This window comes from Electrophorus electricus, chromosome 7, assembly GCF_041902795.1.
Source record: "Electrophorus electricus isolate QZ-2024a chromosome 7, ASM4190279v1, whole genome shotgun sequence".
Taxonomy (NCBI): domain Eukaryota; kingdom Metazoa; phylum Chordata; class Actinopteri; order Gymnotiformes; family Gymnotidae; genus Electrophorus; species Electrophorus electricus.
The window spans coordinates 22738414-22757394 of record NC_137503.1 but is presented as its reverse complement, the minus strand read 5'-3'; the positions used below and the strand labels follow the sequence as shown (position 1 = coordinate 22757394).

General features: G+C 45.9%; 1 protein-coding gene across 4 annotated transcripts in view; it reads right to left on the bottom strand.

Moving 5' to 3' along the window:
* fut8b (fucosyltransferase 8b (alpha (1,6) fucosyltransferase)) overlaps window positions 1–18981 on the bottom strand; it is a 77144-nt gene that overhangs the window by 45708 nt on the left and 12455 nt on the right. The window contains exon 2 of one of the 4 annotated variants that reach the window (XM_081718277.1): window positions 18111–18452. The exons of 2 other annotated variants lie outside the window; for them this stretch is intronic. The gene's annotated coding sequence lies outside the window, so the exon portion shown is untranslated. The remainder of the gene's footprint in view (window positions 1–18110; window positions 18453–18981) is intronic. One more of the 4 variants, XM_081718278.1, reaches the window with a different exon arrangement.

The window sequence follows — 18981 nt, the reverse complement described above, 5'->3', positions numbered from 1 at the left end:
GATTGAGCTGCTATCATGGCTGATTCAGAAATCAGCTTACGCTAGTGAGCAGTTGAACAGTTGCACCTCATAAAATGTCCGGCAAAGGTATATTTGTTGAGAAACTCTTTTGAACAATATACTAGACCTGTACTCTTACTTTTTCTGAGTTACATTGATGACATTTTTGGTACGGCTACATGCACATTAAACTCCAATTCTTTATTTCTTCTTTCTGCAAGTTCTTCCTGGCTTTGGAATATAGATCGAATACAGTTCATCCTGGCATGAGGATAATATTTTTGGATGCTTCAGTTAAGTCCGGAAATTCCTGTTTAAATACCACCATGTATTATAAACCTACGGACTCCCATTCCTATTTGCAAAACAACTTTTCATGTACCAAGAAAAAAAACTCCATCCCTTACTCACAGCTACTAAGAGTTAATTGCATGTGCAGTTAGAATGAAATTTTACTCCAGAAAAGTATGAAAATTTGTGAATATTTTCATAACTGGGTTTCCTAAGGAAGTTGTTTGCTCACATTTGCTCACAGAGAATGGAGGTACTGACTTATAAACAATCTACTGTTAGGACAACAAGAATTCCTTTAGTGCTGACTTCTCATCCCACAAATAAAACGCTGGCTAAAATTAAACTTAAACAGTTCAGAATCTCCCAAGATGACGTAGATACTGCATCCTTTTTTAAGCAGCCTCCACTAATCTCCTACATGGACCATAACATCAAAGACATGCTCATCAAGAGTGAGATAAATGACCATTTGGATAATAACTGAGGTTCTGTAGCATGCAACCACTCTAGGTGTGCTACATGTAAATTTATTCATAGTTCCACTAAAATAATGAAAAAATTAATTGCCATCCCCCATTCCTCCTCATGCATCACTGTGGGAGTTGTCTGCTGTATTACTTGTAATGGATGTAAATCAGCTTTATATTAGAGAAACCAAGATGGGTTGCTGATTGGTTTGTCGAACACCTTTGGACCATCAGAATTAAGGATTTGTTGTTTGCAGTGGCGGGGCATTTTAATACTAATGGACACTGCATTAATGACATATCTGTTTGCATTGCCAGTTGTTGCTATGGCAGCAATGAAGTTAGGAAACTAGGAGAAAAAGAACTGATCTGCATGGAGTGAATGTTATGATTTAAAGATCTACTTTTGCTAATATAAACTAGTTCCTCCTCCTAGAACTTTAGAAGCACTTTTCTTGCATTTTTTTATATATATATATATATATATATATATATATATATATATATATATATATATATATATATATATATATATATGTGTGTGTGTGTGTGTGTGTGTGTGTGTAATTAATATATATATATATATATATATATATTAATTACACACACACACACACACACACACACACACACACACAGTATATATAGACAGATAGATAGCTATATTAAAAAAATGACAGCGAAGTATACAGTATGTTTCGGACAGAGTGCACCAGCACTTTGCTTGCATGGCATGATGAAGGACCTCTGTCTGAAACGTCCTGTTTCTCTGGAACCCTTGTGCTTCATGTACAGTTACTCCATGATGTCTGGGTGTGTGTGTGTGTGTATATATGTAATATATATAAGTTCCCACATCCTCTGACATAGCAACATCAGGAACAAGGAACACCAAGGGCTGAGAGAAGAGCTGGAAAAGGTGAAGGCAACAAGGTTAATCTGAGCACTGGGGGGCTGTGACACCCAAACTTGGAGAACGGCTCCAGCAGATCCCAAGAACAACATCTGAGATCTCCTAGGAATAGCTAAGATAGTACACAGGACCCTCATGCTCCCAGGGTTCTAATAGAGGACCTGAGCTTGGTAGATCGCCTGGAGGAGGATGAGTGGGGAATTTTAATCTATGCACACACACACCCACCCACCCACACCGACACACACACACACACACAAACATCTATTTATTTATTTATTTATTTATTTATTTAGCACACACACACACACACACACACACACACACACACACACATGAGCAGTTACACCACCCTGTGTGGGAATTCCCTTCTGTAGCCATGATGCCAGTGCTAGACTCTTTTGACTATATCTGTCCATTAGCAGGTTTTTAAGAGGCTTCGCAGCCTGTTATTCATGTGGACCATGATGACTGAAAAAAGACCCCGTACTGAAATCTGTCGTGCCAAATGCCTATAGACTCATTTCCAGCTGATTTCACACCCAAAGACACTCCAAACAAACTTGGGTGCAATCCAGTCCATCAATAATTGTTCCGTCTAGACCAAGCAAATTGGCACCTGTCCCCGAAACCTATTTTTGGCCTTTTTATTCAACACAAGTCCTACTTTATTTCAACCATCGCATCCAACGCCAACAACTGTTGCCTAGCAACTCCATATTCATTTGAAAAAAAAAATCCATTATTTATTTTTCTGATTCATGTAACAGAAAACCCCGTCAGAATTCACGCACTGAATTCAAACAGGCACTGCTTCAGAGAACGAACAAAAACTGAAATAGGAGAAAGGGGATTTGGGTGTCCATCAAGGGGAGAGACCCCTGTTCCCCCAACTGGAGAGTAAAGACTGAAGCTCTGGCTACATGGATCCAGATGTTTTTAAAATCTGCCTCCCGTACCCACAAAAACGTTTTTTGGTCACAAAAAGGGAGCTTTTGAAAAACACTCTCCAGGGTGGAGATTGTCGAAACCACTGCTTTCAGTCTGGTCACGGGGACAGGAGAAATTCAGCTCTTTGAAACCATGTGGCGACATGTGCATGTCTGTTTGTCTTCATCGACTGAGAATTCGGTCAAACTGACATGGCGTGGCACTTGGCTGCTTTTGCTTGCCCTGTGTTTGGGGACTGATTACAGCTGAATTTACTTTACTTGTAAATTACACTACAGTGCAGAGGGGCCACAATGCGCTTCACACAGTACTTTTAAATCCACCTACTCAAAGATACAAAGTAAGGATGCACCAATATTAAACTTCTCTGGCCAATATGATAACTAATCATTTGTACCTTGATGTGGCCAATACCAATAGCAATAACTGATCATTTTAAAGCACATTCAAACTATAATCTATTAATGAAGTGCAGCATGTATATGTTCAACTCTAAAAATGGATTATTAGTGAATTTAAGTCTTGTCGCAGATAAATCAGACATCATAGTTACTGTAAACATATATTGCTCTTGACAAAAGGTGACCAAAAATAGTTTCATTACATTTCATTTTCTAACCTTTCTCAAATGTTAAGTGCCATTTTATGCCTTGAATTTGTGCTGGTACAATAAATCATAACTGCAAAGCAGTGCAGTCACAAACATCAGATCTTTTGCTTAATGAGCAAAACAGATTGTAATCATCAGCCAAAAGTTCTATATCGAACAGATAATAATAATTTAAAAATTGTCCTGATAAAAAAAATACTATATCGTCTGCAGTTGTATCATGCACCTCTAGTACAACCCTTACTGCGAACTGCAATTTTGGACCTGGCCCAGACGGAATAGCAGCTGGTGGGACTTCGTGGTCGGTCCAAATAATTTTTTTTTAGAAAAATAGTTTCTCGATATTTGTGCGACACACATGCTCATAACGTTCCTCTTTATGTAATATTGTATGAGGTAATGTACCATCTCTCTAGAATGCACGTGTTAAGAGTTTTTTGAATTCTCAAAAAGCCTTGACAAATATGTTCTTGAAATCTGAGAATTTATTAAAAATCTTTTTTCCAAAATATCCAGATAAGGGTGGATGGAGCCTGAGGGCTCTTATTGAGCAGAGTTCCTCTAAAAAGCCCAAAACAACCAGCAGAAATCCGCCTGATCATTCCTCCAACCTTCCTATGCTTGGCCTAAACATGCTGACAAACTGGACGCTGACCAAAACAACAACAACACAGGTTGGAACTTAAAGTTAGAAACTCTGGAAGCGCTAAGCCTGTATTCTGCCCAGGATATTTATTATCCAATATAAACTCACCATATTGATTCCTTTCAACATTTAACCTTCCCTGAAGCTCTCTGTATTGACCACAGTTTCCAGCAAATCTGTTCAGTCCTACTCGCTTATATTCAGGAGGAGGAGAAGACGAAGATGGCAATTTCACCACTGCTAACCAGCTTTCCCATTCCCGGAGTCCACTCCAGACATTTCTGTTGGTGAAACACCTGCCTTGCCGCTGGAGTGGCGTCAAGGTGCCGCTCGCCATTCCCGCACTTATGCAAATGTTTATCCAAATCTGCACCCCGCTTAATTTGACAAGGGCGCCTCCGTCTCCGACGGTACGGGATGCAGAATGGTGATTACCCTGAACCGGGGCTTGAAATAATGAACTCGTTAGGATGCTCAGTCTCTTGGAATTCATTAGCGTGCCTGACTCATTCTCCTGCCTGCTCCAAGGTGCTTCAGGTCCGCGTTCATTCCCGGACGGCGAGCTGGATTGCAGTTTCAACAACTTTTGATTGATTTCGGATCAAAAGGGCCAATCACGTTCACATGGGGCTCTGTAGCTTTGGGTAACTAAGCAAACACCGCCACGCAGTCCGGCTGCGAGCCCACAAGCTCGCATAAATCTGAGCTGTGCAGTGTTTTTCTCCTCACTCCCACGCACACGCAGTGTGCAGGCAAAGGTTGCAGTGAATCGGGGGCTCTGATTGTGTATGTCTCATTACCACTGTTGTATTTTAAAGACTGAGAAAAGAAGTGGGCGGGGTAAAGAAAGACATGTGACCAATCTAGTACGCTCCAGTTAGCCTAGGAGCATGTGCACGTGGGGGCGGGGGGCACATAGCTAATTCAACGCACATAGCTACAATATAAAGGCTGTGGTTTTTAGCCTGATGTTTTGTTTTGTTTTTGTTGTTGTTAAGATCTGCTTTGGATTTCCAAAAAGAGTGAACATTTGAAGCCTGCAGTGTTCTGATAATGCTGGTCTGTAGGATGTGGATCCCTACAGTTGCCTCTTAGACCAAAGACTGAATCAGCACAGCCCTGCTTGAGGACTGTAAGTGTTTGGAGAGCAGTTCAAACCTGTTAGCTTGCAGACAAACACAAACAAATATTTGTCCTTAGACTGTGCTGTTTGAGAGGTAAACAGCGAAGTGACAGCAGGAAAGAAGAGGCAGAGTGATGCAGTAGCGAATGACATCAGCACCGGCCCCGCACGGAACTCTGACATGCTGTGCCTCGGAGACACAGATGCTGCAGTTTCAGGTGAGATTTTCATTGTGTGACAATATGCAAAAATCAACACAAAAATCCAAGCACAACAACAACAACAAAAAAATTTGCATTGTCAAGGAACCCTTCTTGATAGGAAAAACGTACAAGCTAACGTACAAGCTATAACAAGGCTATGCAACATACTTTCATTAGGAATCCGAATATAAAACCAAATCTAAACAAACAAACAAAGGCAACAATACCAAAGAACAGACAGCAAAGTCGTGAAGGGAATAGACAGACAGGAGAATGACACAAACATGTAATGCGTACACGTCGACTATACTTACTAGACTCACTTACTCATAGCAAGAAGACAGAAACACTTTCAGGTCAAGTTTGGTTTGGAGCTTCTGAATGTCTAATTTGGTCATTTTTAATGACCGCAGAACAGCAGCACACCCCACATGTAGCTCCAAACTACCCGGCTCACTGGTTCTCTACACCCGTCGCTCTTATGGATGCAAAACTGATCAGTTGGTATTAGAATGAAATTGCGTGTTTTGAATCCTTTTTTTCCTGTCTGTATACATGCCTAACCGCTGCCACACTGTTTCAAACTGTGGCTCAGGTAACGCTGCATGTCTATTAGACCTGCTCTGTCCATGTTGCCTAACAATTTTTAGGTTTCTTTCCTCCTGCCGGACTGGTGTAGGTGTTCCTCGCTGAGCTGATCATCCTGTGAAACAGCACAACCAGTCATCTTGTGTCTGAGGCAAAGTTAGTGGGACACAAAACATTTATTCCGCGTGTAAAAACACTTTCTTGTTGCACATTGATATCCCCACTTTTCTGATATCCCCTATGTTTCGTGATCTCTCACTACATTTGGTGTATGAAATCTGAGTTAAGTCACAATTTCTTGTCTCTGCCTACAGAAAGCTCCCGAACGCTTCTGTGTCTTCTGAGGTTTCAAAAAAAGAAAGTCTCCTTCCAAAGTTTTAAACCGTTTCCTGGAATTTAACGACATCAAATGCTAAACTGCTGGGCTTTGAAAAGCCCACGTCCGTCGCGGTCCCCCCTGCTCTTTGTTGTGTTCGTCGAAGTTGTAGCATCGTCGAAATTTGCTGCCTTGTCAGTAGCGAAATCTGACAGCCTGAGACTGACACACACAAACAAAAGTACTGCTTCACACACACACACACACACACACACACACACAGCTACCAACAACTAAACCTCCCTGTCATATGATGTAACCAACAAACTTTTCTTTCAGATCACTCATGCCTTTCTGCTGTTCTCTGCAGTTTCTCGGGGAACAATATGTGTGAAAACCTAAGAACAGTCTGCGTGTGAAGTGTCTCCCAAAGTTTGTGGCAAATCTCTCCTCTTCTCCTTCATCACGGCACGACGGCTCGACTCTGCCGCGCCGGAACTTCTCCTGTAAAAACACGCCTCAGCAGCACGACGCAGCCCAGCAAGACGAGGGTTTTCTGTGTACGGCATCGAGACGCCTCAGAGACAAAGGCACGCAATCTCAACCAGAAAACACGAATACGCAGGATTGTGGATTTACATATTGCGCATATATAATGACTAGTCAGATCGCCCACAATCTGTCGCAGGCTGACGGAGTGACACAGCGGCCGTGCTGGTGTTTTTTGTTTTTTTTCAAGTCACGCCTGTGGCATCTCGTCATAAGCGTGAGCGCTGGCAGCCCTCCAGGGCACAACGCAGGACTGTGGACCTGCCGCCGGAAGCAGAGGAACGTCCTGGCATGTTGGGGCTTTTTGTGTTTTGGCAAAACGACAGAGGGTGCTGGAGATGACCAAAGAGGAAGGCCGTAAGCTGTTCCTGAGGTTCTCCAACAAGGAACCCTCTGTACATGAAGCCAGAGGCCGGACGCGAGGACTCTGGTAACACCATGTGGGGTCTTCACATATTCCCGTATTTCCAGCAGTGTTTGGCCATAGAGCTTATCTCTCCCATCTCTCCTGTACAGGAAATGATGTAATTGTCCATGACAGTGTGAGTGACATGGCTGAAATGTTGGGTCCACTGAACTAGGGTTTGGCCAGAGGAGGGAGCGGAGAACAACACAGTGAAAAAGTGCCTTGAATATAGATTAAATTTAATGTTTTAAATGTTGTTGTTCACGTTGCACTGTGTGAATATCTTGGATTATGTTCTTTTTTTAGTTTCACTAGGGTTTTAGAAACGAGGGTTAAGCAGGATGCGGGGATGAGGCACGCCGAACATAAACATATGTTTTATTCACGCATGAAACATACACGTCTTAACACAGACTACTTGGATCAAACACAGACAACTTTGACGATACGAAACGAGACTTATATACACGCATGACAATTAGATACAACAGGGATCAGGTGCACGACACAAGAGGGCGTGGCAATACAGACACACAGACGCGCACACACAGACTTGAGGGGGGAGGGGCCGTACCGTGACAGAGCCCCCCCTCAAGAGTACGACTCCCAGCACGCCAGCCTACCGGGCTGCGGCCCTGAGACCAACGCCAAAAGGTGACGGAGGACCAGACAACCCGCCACGGGCCAGCGCAAACAGGGTAGCGGGAGGAAGGACAGGGACCAAGATGATGACAGACACAGGGACGCACACACTAACGGGCACAGACACAAAGGTGAACAAAGTGACCGGTACATTTAGTGTAATCGGGACAGACACGGTAACAGGGACAGGCACATGAACGACACCACACACATTCAATAGTCCGGGAAAGGGGGAAGGAACTCCAGCCAGTCTCCCAGTCGTCGCCTGGGTCAGAGACCGACAAGCCTGGCGGGGCGTGTCCCTCGTCAGCTTAGGTAGCGGCGACTGTCCTGGTTTCTGCACATGCATGTCGGGAAGCGCACAGGCTTTGTCGCCCGGTTCTGGTGCGGGTACTGGTACCGCTGCCTTTTTGCCTTCACGAGGCTTCAGCGTAGGCGCATGCACTCTGGGGCTCTTCGCCTTGAGGGGGGGAGTGTCCTGATCCGACGCCGCCACCTCCCTGCTCGCAGGCTCGGGTTAGCCTGCTCGCAGGCTGAGCGGCGTGCCCTGGGCGGTTCCTTAGGTGCTGGAGGCTCATTGCTCTGTGAGCTTTTGGCTTCACCGTGGGAGGAAACATCCCTATGAGGGTCCTCTTCTACCTCCATTGGAGCTTCCTCCTCACGATTGGAACCCCTTTCCGACCACAGACAGACGTCGCTGCACTCCTCTGTCTCTCCGTAATCCGTGTAGCCCCTATGAACGTCTAGGCATGGGTCGTAGGACCTAGCAGAGTCCATCTCCGAGTAGCGGTCCTCTTGGTCTGGCTGTTCCCCGTAGCACTCTGCAATGTCCAATCCCGGGCCATACACAGTGCCCCCCCCAGAATTGTTCAGTGGATTCCTCCCTCCCAGTAGTTTCTTGGAGTGAGGCCAGGATGAGGGAAGGCCTCCCCGCTGGACAGTATGAGTCCACAGAGTCCGACTCCGAGTACTGGAAGTCGTTGTACCAGTCCAGGTCGCCCGCCGGGGTTCCGTACACCTCCCCTGCTTCCGTACTTAGATCAGCACCTGGAGTCAGAAGGGTGCCCACAACCACAGGAGACCTCGCTGCGTGTGATGTGGGAGTGCACTGACTTCCCTTCTTTCCCTTTTCCTTTCCCAGGCATCCTTGGTAGGTCTGTGTTTCTGTGACGGACGAGGGTTAAGCAGGATGCGGGGACGAGGCACGTCAAACACAATCATATGTTTTATTCACACATGAAACATACACGTCTTAACACAGACTACTTGGATCAAACGCTGACAACTTTGACGATACGAAACGAGACTTATATACACGCATGACAATTACACACAACAGGGATCAGGTGCACGACAAGAGGGCGTGGCAATACAGACACACAGACGCGCACACACAGACTTGAGGGGGGAGGGGCCGTACCGTGACAGGGATGGTACTGTTCAACAGAGCGTCCCCTTGAGCAGAAACACCGTCATCTGACTTTTCTTCCGCACCGACGCTAGGACTGACATTTGTTTTGGGATTGTTTGGAAAATTTAAATGGTTAGATTGTGTTGCGTGACCTTTATGTTTATTTTTGTTAATGTAAATGTTTATTTTTTCTAACTTTATCTCTACACACAATTACACCGTAGCGCTGGCTTGGAAGAAGATGGCTAGAATTCCATTTCGCCTCAGAGCAGCAGCAAAGTCTTCAAAAGACCACCAACAAGCAGGAAACAAACGAACTACGTAGCTAAACAGGCGAGGGAAAATTACAATAAATCATGCCACAACTACTGGAACAATTCCAAAACGCTATTTCAGCGCTAAAAGGGAAAGACGAAACATAACTGAACAAAACACACACAAGTAATCTAGGGAGGTGCATGGCATCCTGCAGGTCCTGTCCGTACTCCTCACCGAGCTCCTCCCACTAGCCTGCTACCAAAGTCCGGTGGGGGCCCCCAACAGTATTCGCCTGTGGGAAACCCAACTTTTAGCCGGCTAACCTACTTCCCCAATTCCCCCTTTGACCAAGACCTGCTTCCACTGCTTGGGCCTCCAGGTAAAATTCTGTGGGCCTGTTGGAGCTTTTCAGTGATGAAAGAATAAAACCTGATTGGTGTGTAAAGAATACCTGAAACTGTTTGTGATTCCACTATACTTTACGAAGCAGCTCCACTTCTGAACATTCCAGTGAACTCTTCCCCCGAAAAACTGTGTTAGCTGTGCTATTGTCATGCACTCATTAAACTTAGTTTGAATGGAACTGTTAGTTACAAAAAAGTCTGAAGGTCCAATTATATTCTGTAACCACACCAGAGTGGAGATGCAAAACGATATGGGTAATTATTAGGCCAAAGCTCTCGAGGCCTGCTGTTGTAGTAGTGGCATCGTATGGACCCTGGCTCCGTTTGGCTGCGCCACTTTCCGATGTTAAAATATGAGCAGTTCTTTCTTTTAATTGATTTATCAAAGGCCTCTCTACTTTATCTCCTGCTGTTGCTATGCAGAAACTGATTTTGATCAAATGCGCTCATGAGCGATTCTAGAACGAGTCTACTGACTGAATTTTGTTTTTTTCCTTTTTGAGACCGTTTTGTGAGGTTCTAAGACCAGTCAGAAACCACTGGACTTGATGTGCACCCACAATTCATGAACACCGCATTGCGTTAGTTATTATGAGATAAGAATTTCATTTTTAGCATTCTGTGATTCAGACTACATTAGAGGACATTAAAATATCCGTCACACTGCTGAAATGGTTGGTTGGACCTGGGTTTTGTGGTGAGTGAGTAAAGGCCAAAATTCTTATTATTATTTTTTTCAACCCTGCAGTAAGTGGCAATGAAACAGCTCAGCACTGGAACGAGAGTCTGACCGCCTGCGTCATTGAAAAGCTGGATTTCAAATGAAAAAGATAAAGTCAGGATAAATACAAGCTCAGTTCTGGAGCTTCTTAAAAACTCTGCCACATTCGTCTCTGGACCTTGCTTGTGTGTACAAATTCCATATTATTTTTCATACATTTCTGTACCCAAAGTATTTGAGGTGCACTGATGACTTTTTTTGCTACTGCTACAAACAAACACAAACAGAAACACACACACACGACTGTTAATTTTAAGTGTTTATTTCGTCCTTCTCCAAATTCTATGCAGCTTTGCAAAATACATGAAATATAGCACACCCTGACAAGAAGATAACTGAAATATCTAAAAAAGCTAAGTCTGGTTTAAATAGCACCATCTATTATAAACTTTCCTAATCTCATTCTTATTTTTAATGCATTTCTTCATGTTCTGAGGCCTGCACACGCATCCCGTACTCACAGCTATTAGAGCTCAGTGAGAACAAAGCCCTTTTCCAGAAAAGTATGTAATTTGTGAATATTTTTATAACTGTGGGTTTCCTAAGGAAGTTGTTTGCTCACAGAGCATGGAGGTACTGACTTATAAACAATCTACTGTTAGGACAACAAGAATTCCTTTAGTGCTGACTTCTCATCCCACAAATAAAACGGTGGCTAAAATTAAACACTTCAGAATCTCCCAGGACAACGTAGATACTGCATCCTTTTTTAAGGAGCCTCCACTAATCTCCTACATAGACCAAATGTAACGTGTCGTGGCCCGAGTGCCGCAGGGCAGGATGCACAGACTCCAGCGATTGGGACGTACATTTATTTTACAGATACAAAGACAATGGCACTCACACGTGTTACAAATGAAGGACACGAACATGAAACGACTAACATTAAATGAACACGATGAATACACGATAAATACATCCAACAATGATGAATATGACATTTAACATTATTAACAACACACTGCATTGAAATGTTACGGCAACAATGACCAACGACGCTGCATTCCCTGACGTGGGAATAAATGCACATAGACAAAACAAGGTACAGGTGTGTGCAGGCGTGGCCATGAGGGTCCTCCTACTGCACGTAGCTGGCCAAACCACGTGCCTCGCGGGAGGTGAGCGTTCCGTGACACCAAAACATCAAAGATATGCTCGTCAAGATTGAGATAAATGACCATTTGGATAATAACGGAGGTTCTGTAGCCTGCAACCACTCTAGGTGTGCTACATTTCCTAACTCAGCATCCATCCATCCATCCATCCCTTTAAATCTCAGCTCATACCACACCTCTTCTCTCAGTATTTCCATTAACCTCCTATCTTAGTTGTCTGATTAATTCTTAGTCTGGTCCATTTTGTATTTTGTTTTATGTGTTTGTTAACATTTGTAAAGAGACCTCAGGTTTTCTGAAAGGTGCTATATGAATAACTATTTAATAATAATAATAATAATAATAATGTTGTTGTATCTCTTACATGTAGTCAGATAGACTTTGATGAGACCAATAGATGGCTGTTAGTTTTGTGGAACATCAGGACTAAGGATTTGTCATTTCCAGTGGCAAGGCTAATGGACTGTTAGCATAAAGGAAAAGGACTGATCTACACTCGTGCAAGTTGAGAACCCCATGGAAGGAGTGTTGGGATTCACACAGCTACTTTTACCAACATAATCTGGTTTCAAATGTGCTTTCACAAGCACTTTACTTGCACAGCTGATGAAGGAGTTCTGTCCGAAACATCCTGTTACGAAACTGCGATTTGTACTTTACTTTGTTTTTACCACCCGTGTTTGAAGAAGATTCCAGGGGAGCTGGAAGGGAAGCCAATACATTAATACGGCACCGAGACGACTATGAAGAGAGCAGGAGAAACTCTCCTCGTGAACGAGGAAAAAAACAGTAAGAAGGACACGAGGGGCGAACAGAGACAGGAAGCAGCCAGCGGAGAGAGGGAAGAGCGGACGAACGGCCGAGTGATGGCAGGAGGAAGGAGAGCAGGAGTGGGAAAAGGGAGAGAGAGACCGTCGGAAAACCACAGGACAGACCACAGGACAGCTAAACAACGAGGGGAGCAGCATGGCTAATCAAACATGGATTCCTGACAACCAGGCAAACAGTGACATGGATAAAGTGAGAGAGAGAGAGAGAGAGAGAGAGAGAGAGAGAGAGAGAGAGAGGGAGATGGATAGGTTTTGACAACAGTTCTGGTCCTCTGTGGGTCTTGTTATTTGCATCTGTGAGCAGTGTGTATTTATCTGTGTGTGTGTTAGTGTGTGTGCGCGTGTGTGGGTTTGCCTGTGTCCGTGAGAGGTGTGTATCTAGCTGAGTGGCCATCTGGAGGTCCAGGCAGCGTCTACACACACACAGAACACAGCCCGCCACCTCAGTCTCTAATTACCTACAAGCACACCAATCATTACACGCTACATGGATTCTGTGCGTGTGTGTTTATGTGATTATATGTTTGTTTGTGTGAGAGATACTCTATTACTATTATACGTTTTTTAATCTTCTTTTTAAAAAAATTTTTTCATCTTCTCCTTATTGTTCATTTATTGCCCTTTCTTTTCCCTTCTGTAATTTTGTCATCCTGACTTCAATTCTTTCATGCTAATTATGTCTTTCCATATTAATTATTAAAATATAGTCGAGTTCGTAATTTCCGTAATATTCACGTTGTTTTACGGTAACACTGCTTTGGCGATACTATAAACGAATGCGGCCACGCCAGTTGAGCTCGCTGAAGGGAATGACACTGCATTGAGAGAGGACCCCAGAGAGCGAGAAAGCATGGGATCGTGACCTTGCGTGCGTGTGTGTGGGTAAGCATATTGCACGCGAGGTAAAGGGCAGACGGTCCTTTCTGACTTCGGGAGCTCGGCATGAGTCAGGGCTGTGCGCCTCTGCACCAGAGCGCCACGCCCACTCTGTGACCGCCACGGGACGAGGAGCCGCCTCTTTACCGACAGGGGCTGCCCAAGTCGTGCGTCGGCACTCGTTAAAGCGGGGCACGGCGCAGGCGAGCCCCCGGCAGCTGCCTCCTTCCTGCCGGGATGAGAGTGACGCGTCGTCCCATATCTGCACCGCTGCCGCTTGCACTCACTGCTTGCACTAAAAGGGGGGGGGGGGGGGTAACTAGGACTTGCTCAAAAATTAACCTATTTATATAACACATATTTATATTCGTGACCAATAGATCCAGCACCTGGACCAATAGGTCTGCCTAAGCCTTTACCCAGTGGGAGTACACCTACCTGCATACAGACTCTCTCTCACACCTGCCCACACTTGTAAGCACCCCCCCCTTCCACACACACACACACACACACACACACACACACACACACACACACACACACACACACACAGAGTTCTGTGTTCATCTCTCTGTGGTCAAACACTCCCTCCTGACTGAATAACGGCGATTACACGCAAGAAAACAGAGAAGCAGCTTAGGGCTAGTAGCCACAGCAACCAGAAGCCAAAACCTTTGAGACAGAGGGAAAAAAACAAAAAAACAAAACAAAAAGTCAAAGTGCAGAGCGTGCTGCTAATGGAGCAAACTAAACGATGCCATTTGCTTCCAGTAGATAAGCCAGCACCCCCCACCGATAATGGCAGCTAGGGGGCAGCGGCCTCTGACCCGCGGGGGAAGAATGTTCGAGTCTGCCGTGCCCACTAATGGGTTCCGAAGGCCGCATGCAGGCTTGCGCGGGAGCCGTGCGTGGCATGTCGGAGGAGCGGGTCCTTCAGAAGGGAAGCGCGAACATCAGCCGGACACGCCCAGAGCCGTAAACCTCCTGGGCTGGTGGACCAGGCCTGCCGTGACGGAGTGTCATAAACCATTCATGGGGTGGAGGTGGTGGTGCTCTGTTATGCTGACCTCCTATGCCAACCCCCGCCCCGAGGCAGCTCCGTAGCGTAAAACAAATCAGAGAGGTGGGCGCGGAACCGGCAAAATGCATCGGCAGCGGTGCAGTGTGTTAGGTTTACAGCGCTGAGAGAGAGTTCGGTCTAGCTGCGGAGCGCGGCAATGGTCATGGCTGGGCCTCACCGGCGAGGGATGGCATGCGGGACGAATGTGCACGGATAGACTGATTGCTGGGATGATTATGGGCTGTAGAGACGGACCGTGTGGATGGAAGAGGGGCGGGGATTGGTCCGGGTCTGACAGCATGTTCAAATGAGATGCTTGACAGGCATCTGTCCGAACTGGTGACGTTGCCCAGAATGAGTGATGACCTGTAAGTGGGAGTGTATGAGACAGCAGCAATTGCCTTTGGGTTACAATTAGCATTTGTCTGCATGTGTGTGCATACGTGTGTGTGTGTGTCTGTTCACTTTGCTTTGACTTTTAAATCAGCTTTGATTTACTTTTTTTTTGACAAGCCATTAAATTGCGTTTATACTTGTCACATGCTGCAACTAAGACATGCCTTACAACCCACTGAAACTCAGTGAGGAACTCGATGCGGTGAAGGGCCAGCCTGTGCCACACGGACAAAACCATTCACGCTTGCTGAAGCAGGGCATACGTATCCCGTGACTCAACACACCCACGCACCACTCGCGGCGTGAACACTCAGCACGATTTGGCTCCATGTCCATACTGCTGCCTTCGGTGATGTCAGCAGCGCAGACGCCCATATCACGATACCGCTGGACAAAGATCTCATTTCACTGCACTCGTCCATGAAAAAAGACGAGCAAATCCGTGACCCCCAGCGACCTCATGGGACACGGCTCTTAAAAGCCGATATCTCAGGCAGAGGCTAGCCGAGCGCTGTGCAATTCTGCGGGCGTTCTGGGTAAGGAAACCAGCCCGGGTGAGGCTAAAAGGTCCTGAGATCTGTGCCTGCGTTGAAGGCTGATCGGGGACCGAGCAGGAATTTTCCACATTGTCCACTGGCGATGACGTTGCGGGCAAAGGGGGGTGAAAAGCAGGCGTTAAATTAAAATGGAAAATCCCAATATGCCTTAACCTTCAGGAAATGACAACGTCTCGCAAGCACATGTTCAGTGCTCCAGAACAGATGTTATATATGCCGGTTCAGGACCTGCCTCTGTTAACCGGGGAAAGATTCATTCAAATATCGTGAACAAAAAAACAACTTCAGGTATGAGTCGTGTAATAATTTGGTTCATTCTTTCCATGCTCTCAAGCCAACGCTGCTTTGCAGATGTTAAAATCATTATGAGGAACTGTTTGTAACTGTGCTGATGGTACTGTGCTGATGGTACTCCTTTGTTCTAGCTATTCTACAATCACTACACAGAGAAAGATGGGTGTTGGGAAACAGAGACCGGCCAAAGAGAACAATGCTGGGTCAGGGGGTGTGGGATGTGAAGAACATAAAAAGGGCCTTGGGGTGGACGGCAGGGTGGAGGGAGCCATCTTATTGCCCGTTTCAAGAGCCTGAGATTCTTCGTCTCTATGCTCCCACATTCTTTGCTTCTGTTTAATATGCGAACACTCTTTCAGTGTGCGTGACTACAGAAAACAGCACAAGGATTGATTATCCGCTCATGCACCGACACACTCCATTATAAAAACTCTCAAGCTCACTCGCTCATTCACGCACACACACACACACACACACACACACACACACACACACACACACACACACACACATCCTATAACTCTCCCTGCTGTTTTGCTGTCTATGGACCAGAACTCCCTTTCTAATTTCCCCGATTACCACACATTAGCCAAGTACCGACAATGGCCTTCGATTATTGGCCATGATGTCCTGCACATGCTGCTGTGGGGAGGCGTGGCTTGCTCATGGGTTCCGCCCACCGAATACGAGGGGGCAGAGACCCCACAAACAGTAGACGGAGCTGATCTACTGCGTGGGTCTTTAGTGGGTGGGGCACACTAAAGAGCAGATCTCATGCTGATGAGCCTTTAACATAAAGTAGGCCAACTTGGCTCTTGACGTGCACTTTGGCTCAAAAACACCTATGGATTTGCATGCTATAATTACTGTAATTACACTTGGATCTGAGACTGCTTAGTATGGAAATGTCTACAACCAAAAGTACAATAACACTATTTCCTATACAGTTTGATAATAAAAAGAGTTAATTTTCTTCTGGATCACGTCTCCAGATGATTCAGATTGGGGGGTTAGTTTGGGTCCGTGTCTTTTCCTTCTGGAGTAGCGAACTAATACAAACCCTCTTCCAGATTTTTCTTTCCCATCCTTGAATTCAATGCACTCTGCATACTAACCAATCAGGCACATGCATACTCAAGACACAAATTAGCATACCATACTCAAGACCTGGAGTGCTGATCGATGTTGGTTATTGATATGTTCTACCAGACCACCAAAAGAGTGCACCACTCACTCATACTCCTCTAGAGTCCCACGCCTTCCATACAAATGTCTCCACAGACATGCCTGCTTAGGGTGTAGCTGCCTGCATTTGCAAAAATGATTGACAGGCAGAACCTCCTCCTCCTTGCCAACAACTGTCCCAGTCAGTTAACTCAGCCAGGTGGTGTTGAAATGGAGTTACTGATTACAGAGGCCAGAACAGTCGCAAAAAGACTCTTCGGAGCCTCTTATTTTAGCGATAGCCATCAGGACATGAAGACAGTTAGGTTGAAGGGTTCACAACCCCCCCCCCCCACCAAAAAAAAAAAAGTCTAGTAGCAGCACAAAATGTGTGCTCGGGCTCACGATCGAGTATGCGCAACAGTGGGGGGGGGGGGATCGTCCAAGGAAAGTGTATTCAATCGACCGCTTCGGAGGGGCTCGCTAATCCCAGTTAAGATGAACACGGAGATCTGACGCAGCACTGCTCTGTCTGGCGCAAAGCTCCGCCCTTCTCTGACCTGCTTAATCCCAGACACAGTCCCTGTCCGTGGAGATGGTTGCCGCAGTGACAAACATCTCACTGGTTGCCTTAATTAAGCACAGCTGGCCACGAATACTGGAGGATTATGGGATAAAGGTGAGGTTAGACCGCCGTCTCTGGCAAGGTCAAGGACGAGTTAAGCACATGCGTGCTTTATTCACACGGCGAATGCACGTCGGGAGTTTTGCCCTCGGGGTTGCCTTTTAAAGTTGAAGAGGTAGTTTAAGCCCTGTGTCTAATTGGAGAATGTGGTCGTGCCAATAGGCATACATAAAATCAGAGAGAAAGTCCTTTGAAATACAAAATTAACAGAAAGCCTTCCTGAATGGATGCGATCCGCCTTCTCTTTTAAAGCCAGACAACACTTTTTTCCTCCATTAGCTGTGATGCAGGTTGCGGTCTTGTACAGACATCATAATTGTGATATTTAGTTCATGCTCCTCAGACGTCCTGAAAATCATAATATTGTGAGTTCGTTACATTTTCCCCCATTCATGTGGAAATAAGAATCACGAGCGAAGCCGTAACTGAGGCCCCTCCTTCGCTCCACACTCATGCGCCGTGCGAACAGTATTTGCGCAAATTTGAGACACCCGTCAAAGGCCGGCTATCTGAACATAATGCGAGTATCATTTTCAGGCCGCCTGGCCTGCCCCAGAACCAATTCCAATACCTTCATTAGTTGTGACCTGGAGCGGTGTGAGCGTAGTGACAGCTCTCGACGTCTGCGACAGGTACTCGATAACGCAGACTGCCGGGCCAAGCTAATGAGGGCGTGGAGTTGTGGCCCAGGCCTCCGGGGCCGGTTCAGTTCATGTCCGTGCTGGAGCTGGAGGGGTGATCGCACGCTGCTGCCCCCTTCCGGCGCGCTCTCGACCCAGGCCTTCCCCCCGCTGGGGGGTACGCGTGGTGTGCGGGCTCCCGCTCGGGACGGGGCGTCACCACGGACCGAGCTCCTCCTCTCAGTGGGTTTATTAATGGTCGCAGGTGTCAAAAGCTGTGTCTTTTGCTGCTGCTGGGAGAGGAAGTGAGGTCCCCACCCAGAGAGAAGGAGAAAGAAAGAGGAGAGAGAGAGAGAGAGAGAGAGAGAGAGAGAGAGAGAGAGAGAGAGAGAGAGAGAGAGAGAGAGAGAGGGATGAAGAAAGATCATGATAATACAAAGATGTGCAGCTCAAAAAGGCAAAAATAAAAAAACGGATAAAGAGGAGAGGTTTAGAAATTAGAGCAATGAAGAAAAAGCAAACATAAAAAAAAAATCTAATCTAATAAAACCCACAGTCCAAAAACATGGAGGTTTGGTAAAAACTGACAACCCTAAGAAAGTGTCCTGGTGTGTGTCTGTGTGTGTTTGTGAATGATTGTATGTCTGTATGCCCAGTGGTGAATGGCGCTCTGTCTTGGGTGTTGTCCCCTGTCCCCTCTCCCCTCCCTGCACCTGATTCAGTCCCTGAGGTTTCTGGAGTACACTGTCTGTGTGTGTGTGTGTGTGTGTGTGTGTGTGTGTGTGAGAGAGTCGCAGAGGGCTGAGGTTTCTGGAGTACATG